The sequence below is a fragment of the Diaphorina citri genome, unplaced genomic scaffold, assembly GCF_000475195.1.
Source record: "Diaphorina citri unplaced genomic scaffold, Diaci psyllid genome assembly version 1.1 scaffold2196, whole genome shotgun sequence".
Taxonomy (NCBI): Eukaryota; Metazoa; Arthropoda; class Insecta; order Hemiptera; family Psyllidae; genus Diaphorina; species Diaphorina citri.
In genome coordinates, this window is record NW_007379621.1 from 28,143 (window position 1) to 37,891 (window position 9,749).

Genomic DNA, 9,749 nt, shown 5'->3' on the forward strand with positions numbered 1-9,749 from the left:
TCACAGACCCGCCATCTAAATTCCTATTGGAAATTATTGCCTGTCACTCACGCTCAGACCATCTCACAGACGCCGAGGTCTCTCGGACAGTATGACAAACCTTATAGTTCTGAATCATTTTCCGCCACACACGTTTCGAATGTCTGACGGTGTCTGAGCGCGAGTAGCGGGCCTAAGAGATCGTCCGCCACTGTTCGCGGAAAGTTCAATCCCATCCTCAGGAAATCTGACAGGTTATCGCCCGGGTGCAAGAGCTGTTTTAGCGAGTTTTCCGCACATCATTACCTGACGTCGAAAAGTTCAAAGTAACATTTCCGCTGTTTCTGCCGCAGGGTGATACTCGGAAAGATTTCCAACTTTATCCCGGTAACGAGAGAGTTTGGGATTTAGGGAAAGCAGTTTAAGCACGGGAAGAGGGATTTTTTTTCGGGGGGAGAGGGAAATTTGAGATGGAGAGATGGAAATTTGATTTTAGGAAGACGGGGACTTCAGCTAGGGAGAGGGAAATTAGCCTGGAAAGAGGGAAATTTGAACCGAGAAAGACGGGGACTTCAACTAAGGAGAGGGAACTTTACATGGAAGAGGGGAATTTGAGCTGAGGAAGACGGGGACTTCAGCTAGGGAGAGGTAAATTTTAGCTAGGAAGAGGGAAATTTGAGCTGGGAGGGAAGAAGATTTGAGGAAACGCATCAACTCATAACTTGATGGGGTTACAAAGAAAACAACTTGGTGCTGGGAGATTTTTAGGAACTTTGGGAGGTTAGAGGGGTAAGGGGAAGGTAATATTGTATGTAGACGACAAAGACATGGTAGTTCTTAGCTCTTGGGAATCACCCGAACTGTCTCCGAGCATTCTTAGAGAAGTTAGAGGTACAGGAACACTATGAACCTGTCACACTATGAACCTGTCAACCTCTCACAGGCGTACATCCCTCACCCATAGCCCTAGGGGCCCCGGGAATTTAGGGACTCCACAAGGAGAAATTCAGATGCCCCCGTATGCCAAATTTTGGAGCATCTCCCCCGGAAACCTATTGAACCAGGGGGGCGCCTGGTGAAAACTTGCGAGGGCCGAAAAATATTAGGTCACTGGAACCTGCAGCCCTGAGGCTCATTTGTGTAAAACATTTTCAGGGCAAAAACAACTAGGACACTTTAATGCACTATTTATAGAGGCACTATGTACATATAAAGCCCTATTTATACATAGACGCCCTATTTATATATTTATAGAGCCAGATGAAAATCTTCTGCGAGAAAGGGTTTGAAACAAATCTCAGCATAGGAAAAGTTCCTACAGAGAAGAATAGACAAGAAGTGAGGGAAATGTAAATAAATAATAAGGGAATTATTTTCTGCCAGGGAATAAGGGAATTATTTTCTGCCAGGGAAGGGATGCGAACAGTTGTGGGATTTTCCCACGATGCACAAACTTGGGTCAGGGAGAAACTTCTATCTAGGTTTCAGAGGTGGGCAGTTCTCCCTCTCTCCCCTTTTCTAATCACACTTTATCTCTTTTTCATCTTCTTTTTTCTCCTACTACTACTTCTTCTTCTCTTCTTTCTCCTCCTCCTCCTCCTCCTCCTCCAGTTTCTACTTTTCTTTTCCCCTTACTTTTTTCCATTTGTTGCTCCTCTTCCTAATTTTTCTCTTCTTCCTCTTCTCCCTCTTTTTTTCTTCTTTCTTTCCTTCCTTGTTCTCCTTCATCTTCCTCTCTTTATCCTCTCCTTTTTCTACAATAAAAAAATGTAGTAAATAAGGGATTAATCACAAAAATGAACTAAACCCTGCAAACAACTAAGGTATTTTAATTCTATTATTATTATTATTACTTTTTTACCTTCCAATTATTGATATTTCCTCCCCCACCCCCCACCCCCATTTATCAATGTCCGACTATAAAAATACAAAAAAGCAACCCCCACACAAATCATTATTTATATTTCCCTGATAAAAGCTTGGATGCAATCATCCTAATTGATTTCTACAAAGCCTAGATATAAAAGCCTAGCAAAGCCTAGGTAGCTAGATACATAAGCCTAGAGATAGCACAATATACAGGGTACGGGAAGCAGACTCTTTTTGAACGAAGGAAGGGAATTCATCAACGATAACTCAAAGATTTTTCCTAATTTTATTCTATTTTTCCACTAGAAAAGGTTCCACGTTTTGATCGATTTAGCCAGCCTAGTTAGCTTAGTTGGTAGTGCGTCTGCCTTGTAAGCGCTAGGCCGCGGGTTCGATTCCCGCCCGCGGCGGATTTTATCCTGATGGGATAATGTTCGTTCTCGGAACGGCTGGCTTTCTCCTATCCTGTCTTCCTTCTCTCTTCGATTTCGGGACGATAAGACCATAGCAGTTACAGTTCCCTCTGTCAAACCTCTTAAAAAAAAAAAAAAAAAAAAAAAAAAAAAAAAAATTGATCGCTATTTATGAAATTTGGCAAAATTGTTCAACGCCAAGAGAAAATTTTCTCATTTTATTTTGGGCTCGACCTGGACTTCACCACAATTCGACTGATTGATATCGACTGGTCCGGCCACACTGCCTCGACAACATAGATTCACCTCGTCGATCGACGGCCGGTCTACTATGTTTGGACACTCCTTAACATCCTTCGCCAAGGCATTTTTAAATGAACATGTTTAATCATAATAATAGCTGAAAATCGAACCTCAGTTGTCTCGATTATAAATCCAAAACAGCACCTTCACTCCTACTCCTGGTACAGTGACATAAGTAACACCCTGTATATCGTTATGGTCAGCAACGATTTTTCACCTATTACTTTCTATTACCCCCTCTCACCCTTCTGTTTACTTCTTTACTATTTTCACCCTTCCAATGCTCCTTTTCAACGTTATTGTTGGTGTTTACACTTTTGTGTTGTGCTTTCTAGTGTCTACAGAGGCTAGACAAGTGGTCCTCCCCGTCCGAATGGCCAACAGCTGTCCACTTTATGTTCACAAGTAGTCTTCCCCTTCCACTAAAGTACCTTGTGTTCCCCACTAAGAGTGTTTTGTTGAGAAAGTGCAGTGTCATTTAGTGTAATTGTTTGTTTAGTAACTTTTTCCCCCTTTCCCGATCTACTTTTCACTTTTTTTTCCCCACGTGTTTTCTTCTTCTACCTCTTCCATTTTCACTTCTCTTCCACTTAATTTTCTACTTATTTTTCTGCTTCTACCTCTTCCTCTTCAGGAGCTATTCTTTAGCCTAGAAGGTCTCCTTCCTCTTCTATTTTCCTTTTATCCTCCTCCTCCTCCTCCTCCTCTTTTTCTTCCTTTTCTTCTTATTTGCCCTATCTCCTATTTTCCCTAGGTATAGGTACCTATATATCTTCTTCTTTTTACTTTCCTCCATGTTTTAGCAAGGGGTCAACCCTTGCTAAAACTGCATCATCACTGATGTGTGAATTTGTCTACGTTATTTCTCCCCATAAAACACAATATTGACAAATATTCCAACAGCCAAAATTGACTGGGTTACGCTTTTTAAAAACATTTTCAATATTTTCATAGACCCAAGTTAAGTAATGTGTTAAACGTTAAACTAAATGAAAGTAGATAATTAGGTAACTCCGGATAAAATTTTTGTTGGAAAACCTTCTAGTGTAGGAATGGGGAGATTTGCTTCTGAAGTAGTTTGCTCAGCAGAACTTGTTGAAAAAAGGAAAAAGGGGAAAAGTTTTCTATCTGATGAGAACTATATCATGAGGGACCTGATGTTCAAACAGAGGCTCTCACAAACAGAGAAGAAGAACTTGAATACAAAAACCCTGGGAATGAAAAAAAAAAACTACTGCTTCTTTTAACGTCGGATGAATATAAGTTCTATCAAACAAGTGGGAGAAGGAGAACAAAAAATAGAAGTAGAACAAGAAGAAGAAGAAGAAGAAGAAGAAGAAGAAGAAGAAGAAGAAATGTACGAAACTTTGTCGTAAATCTACGTCAAAATGAACGAAACTTTGTCGATAGCGCCCAACTTTTTTTCGATGCGAAAAGATAAAGACGAAAACGAAGAAGAAGAAATGTACGAAACTTTGTCGTAAATCTACGTCAAAATGAACGAAACTTTGTCGATAGCGCCCAACTTTTATTCGATGCACAATTGCACACAACCAACGTAAACACAAACATCATCTTTTGCATATCAAGAAATCCATACTGTATTGTGAAAGTTGAGCTATGTATGTCACACATATCTTGAAATCTCACACCCACTTGAAGTTTGAACTGAAATCCCAGACAGACAAAGAAAAAGACATGTAGAAGGAGATGATGGAGAAGAAGAAATTTTGAAGAATAAGAAGAAATGTAGAAGGAGAAGAAGGAATTACAATGAAGCTAAACAGGAGACGATTCCGGAAGGCGAGACATAGAAGAAGATGAAGGAAACAAAGAAGACATTCAAAAGGATGATGAGGAAAAAAGCAACACCCACTTGAAGTTTGAACTGAAATCCCAGACAGACAAAGAAAAGTAGAAGCAGGAGAAGAAGAAATTTGGAAGAATAAGAAGAAATGTAGAAGGAGAAGGAGGAATTATAATGAAACTAAACAGGAGACGATTCCGGAAGGCGAGACATAGAAGAAGATGAAGGAAACAAAGAAGACATTCAAAAGGATGATGAGGAAAAAAGCTCACACGAAGAAAAAGAAGTATTTAGAAGAATGAGAAAAAAATAAATTCAAGGAGATTGAGAAAAAGGAGGAAAACGAAGAGGAGAGCAGAACAGAATAAAAGAAGGAAGAATGAGTACCCATAAGAAAGGAAAGATCAGATCAAGGAAGAGCGGAAAAAGTAAAAGACATGAAAAAAAGAAGAATGTACATAAAAAAAAAGAGAACGAGGGAAAATTAAAGAAGGGAAGAGAAGATGGGATAAGGGAAAGAAGAGGAAAAGATAGCAGAAAAAGAAAAGACGAGGAAAGAAGGGAAGTAAAATATGATAAGGGAAGTAAAATATGATAGGAGAAAGAAAGAGGAGAAGAAGCAGGAGAAGTGTGAGAAGTAAAAGAAAGTTTGAATACAAATGGGAGGAAGAGACAAGAAGTTGATTAGCATGACACAGTCATGAGAAGAGATATTGTGTACGAATATTGTGATGAACTGGAATATGAAGAAATACAAGATGAAGAAGTTAAGGGAGAGGAAATCCGAATGAAAAATATCAGACGTAGAAAAGGGGGACGAAAAAATAGAGTAGGAGAAGAAAGAAGAAAAATATAGGTACCTACCTATAAAGAAAGAGGAAGAAGAGAAGAATATAGGAAAGATAGTACATGAAAATGAAGATCAACTTGAGAGGAAGATTAATTGAAAAGGAGAAATTGATAAAGGTAAAATAAGATAAAGGGGAGTGATATCAAGGTATGATAAGATAAGGGGGAGCCATACTAACTTAAAATGAGATGAGAAAAATGATATTAAGGTAAGATAACAAGGAGAGATATTAAGGTATGATAAGGGAAGATTGATATAAAGGTAATATAAAGTAAGGGAAATGATATTAAGATAACAAGGAAAGATATTAAGTTATTAAGGTATAGTGAGATATTATAAAGGAAAGTGATATTAAGATAAAATAAGAGATTGATAGGTAGGTATTAAGGTAAGATATTTAAGACAAGGGGAAGTGATATTAGAAGCAATGAGAGGTGTCAGGTAAATACATATTATCCTGATTAAGTTCATTAGGATGGCATTGTCTTGATAAATTAAGTTAGTATCTATGTAGACTCTACAGTGAGTTGTAGACTGTAGAGGAAGAAATGGGGGGGGGAGTCTCTGACACCTAATCAACAACACGGTAACCCCATTATCAGAAGGGGAGTCACGCTTCCCATTTCTGATGACTTCATGAAAATGAGAGATGTAGTTCTCCTTTTTTCCAAAAAAAAAAAAAAAACATTACTATCCAAGGACAAATCATGTTTGAGACTTTTGCGAGCTAATCTAGATCCAGCTTCAGGACTCGTTAATCATCGTTATTATTCGTCATTGTTCGTTACTCGTCGTTAGCTTATACTATACCCTAGTGAGGATAAGTAGGTTTGTAAGGTTTGTTCTAGTAGTTCGAAATGAACCAGTCTACCATCTGACCATTCTTCACTTTGTCAGTATTGTGCTAAGGATGACTCTGTCACAAATTTAATGTCTGTCTCCGATGAATGCACCTCGCTGGATTACTAGATTTTATATGAACTGAAATCGAACCATCAATCAGATCTGAAGTTTACCGCTCTAACCATTACAATAGATTGGTTTATTATCGATAAAATGGGGGGAATCGAACCCGGGACTTTCTAAATGACAAATAAGTCACGTTACTCAACTTAGTCAACTTACCATTGAATTTGTAACTGCTCCGTTATAAATTGTAGCCCTTAATAATGGGAGATAAAAATAATAAAGTTTACAAGTTTCTCTGGTACGTGTATAAAAATGCATGGTGAAGCCCTTTCTTCTCCTCCTCTTCTTCGTCTTCTTCTCCTTCTCATTATTCTTCCTTCTTTCTTCTTCTTCTACCCCTCGTCTTCTTGTCCTCTTTCTCTTTCTTTCTGTTCTTCTCCTTCTCCTCTTCCTTCAACTCCTTCTCCTTCTCTTCCTCCCTCTTTTTCTTCCTTCCCCTCGTCTTCTTAATTTTCCTTCCTCTCTCTTCTCTTTGTCCTCCTTCTCCTCGTCCTCCTTCTCCCCCTCCTCTTCCTTCTTCTTCCTCCTCCTCCATTTTCGATTTACGTTGTTCGTTTTTTCTAGAATTTCTAGATGTTTAATGTAATTGTCTGGTGAAGATAATATTAGTTTTGTTCTAGAATATATCCTAACATTATTAGCTCGACGTTCTGTTATCCATTCCCATCATTGCTGATACTCGTAACTGTTACCTATATCTTTATAGACTATCTTTAATATCATTGCTGATAGCTGTTACATACTTTTATCTTTAGTTTACTTTCATTCGGTCTTTTTAGACTATCTTTATCACTGCTGATATAGCGGTTACATAGGTATCTTTATCTTTGGTTTAGTTTCATTCGGTCTTTATAGACTATCTTTATCATTGCTGATACCTGTTACATATCTTTATCTTTAGTTTAGTTTCATTCGATCTTTATGGACAATCTTTATCATTGCTGATAACTGTTACATATAATTATGTATCTTTAGTTTAGTTTCATTCGGTCTTTAAAGACCATCTTTATCATTGTTGAGAACTGTTACCTATATTTACCTATCATTGCAGAAAGCTGTTACTCATCTTTATAGACTATGTTTCTTTAGTTCCATTTTAACAGAGTTCTAGAGCGTTTTGGTTTCATTTGGTTTCTGTAAAAAAAGTAGCATTCTTTTTTTTTGTAATTGGAACTTTCTTAGATGTCTTAGTTCAACTTAAACCGAGTTTGAACCTTTAAACTTCGATTGTGGCCCACAAAAGAGTGATGGGGAATCCTATAAGTAGAATACTTCCACCAAGGGAAAATCTGGGGAAGTAACAAAGAAAAATATAAAAAATATGCTCTACTCCTTTTTTCCCTCGAGGTAAAATTAGAGGGAGAAAGAGAGGGGAAAAGGGATGAAAGGGGGGAAGAGAGAATTTTCCATCTTTGATCATTGAGACTTTGGGTTTCCTTTTGGAGAAGATTAAAAAAAATGTTTTACTTTCATAATAAAATGAAATATTTCAGCCCTGGCTGTGTGTGTATTAATTATTAAATTAATTATTTTTCGTGAACCACATCATAAAGAGGAATGCTTTAATTATACTCGTACATATACGTTACATAAATATACGCGAGGCTTGCGCAGCTTACGTTGGAGGGGAAAGAGGAGGCAAATTTGTGGTGGTATTCGAGTGTATGCATATACGTACATAATACGTTACATAAATATACGCGAGGCTTGCGCAGCTTACGTTGGAGGGGAAAGAGGAGGCAAATTTGTGGTGGTATTCGAGTGTATGCACGTACAGGCTTGGAAACCAGGGCGAGCACAAAATTCCCTCTATTTTTACTTTCCTTATCCTATAGGAAGGAAAGTAATGTAATCGGGTCAAATTTTCGATGGTCAGATTTTAGTGCCAAAACACGCTGTTTACTTGTTTACTATTTTCACCCTTCCAATTCGCCTTTCAACGTTATTGTTGGTGTTTACACTTTTGTGTTGTGCTTTCTAGTGTCTACAGAGGCTAGACAAGTGGTCCTCCCCGTCCGAATGACAAAGTTTCAGCCATTGGTCCGTGTGTGTGTCTGTGTGTCTGTCTGTCTGTCTGTAAACAAAATATCTCGCGAACGGTAGGAGCTAGAGAGTTGAAATTTGGTATGTAGATGTCCCCCCTTTCTGATCTACTTTTCACTTTTTTCCCGTGTTTTCTTCTTCTACCTCTTCCATTTTCACTTCTCTTCCACTTAATTTTCTACTTATTTTTCTGCTTCTACCTCTTCCTCTTCAGAAGCTATTCTTTAGCCTAGAAGGTCTCCTTTCTCTTCTATTTTCCTTTTATCCTCCTCCTCCTCCTCCTCCTCTTTTTCTTCCTTTTCTTCTTATTTGCCCTATCTCCTATTTTCCCTATTCTCCCCCTGAAGCGTTAAGAATTGTAGGTCCCACTGTAATTTTTTTAGAGCACTCTAGCATCTAGATCTCCCTTGGAGATTTGGGAGATAATCTCCTCAATAACCTAAAGGCGACAGTAAAAATAACCCCTTGACGTAAATTTGTACGGCCGTAAAGATTAAAAAACGGCCTCTCTCCCAAACAGTAATGGTGTTGGGGTCTACGAGATTTTCATTTCCGAAATGGCCACAAAAGAAGGACGAACAAAGTGGGCCGTTATTGTTACGATTATTTTCCTACAAAAAAAAAACGTCTTAAATTCTTAATCTTAGAAAGAATCCCTTTCTCTCGCCTATCTACTCTCATATCTATTATTGGAATGATGGGATCGTCTTAAATTCTTAATCTTAGAAAGAATCCCTTTCTCTCGCCTATCTACTCTCATATCTATTATTGGAATGATGGGATTTTATTTTTATTAAGGGAATTCCGTATTTTTTTCCCCCTCTTTCCTCGGGATATAAGGGATTAAGTTCATAACGCTTTGTTTCTTGGAACGGGAAATAATAGTTCTGCGTGAAGTAATCTCTCCCTCTCCCTCTTCTCTCTCTCTCTCTCTCAATTTGTTCTCTCTCAAAGAAGTAGCAGAAAGATCCATCAGGAATATCTGGTTTGCCCTGGATTTTTTTCTTCTTAGTCTACCGAAGAGAACCCAACTTCCTTTTTGGTTAGGCGAAACAAAAATAGAATTTTGCTAGTTAAATTGACAATATGGAGAAATTTATTGATAATGGATCTAACATGTTGAATGGAGAGCTAAAATTGAGAGGGAGTCAAGTGCTGTTCCTCCCGCACTCTGTACACTCTCCTCAAGTATGTTCTTCGGTAGCACGACGGAAAATAGGAGGGGGCGATGAGATAGTGATGGGGGGTGATGAGATAGTGAGGAATGGTTGATGAGATGGGATGGAGGGGAGGTTGATGGGATGGAGGGAGGTTGATGAGTTGCGTGATGGGAGGGGTAACTTGAAGAGGTGGATGGGGGATCTTGAAGAGATATGTGATATCTATGATGCAATAAAACGTGGCATGCAATATCCCCGGAATATCCCGAGAAAGGAGAGGAACTCTCGTGTGTTCAAATTCCAAGAGCGTAGTCTTGTGTTCAAATTGTTCCTAGAACCAGATATGTGATAGCAAT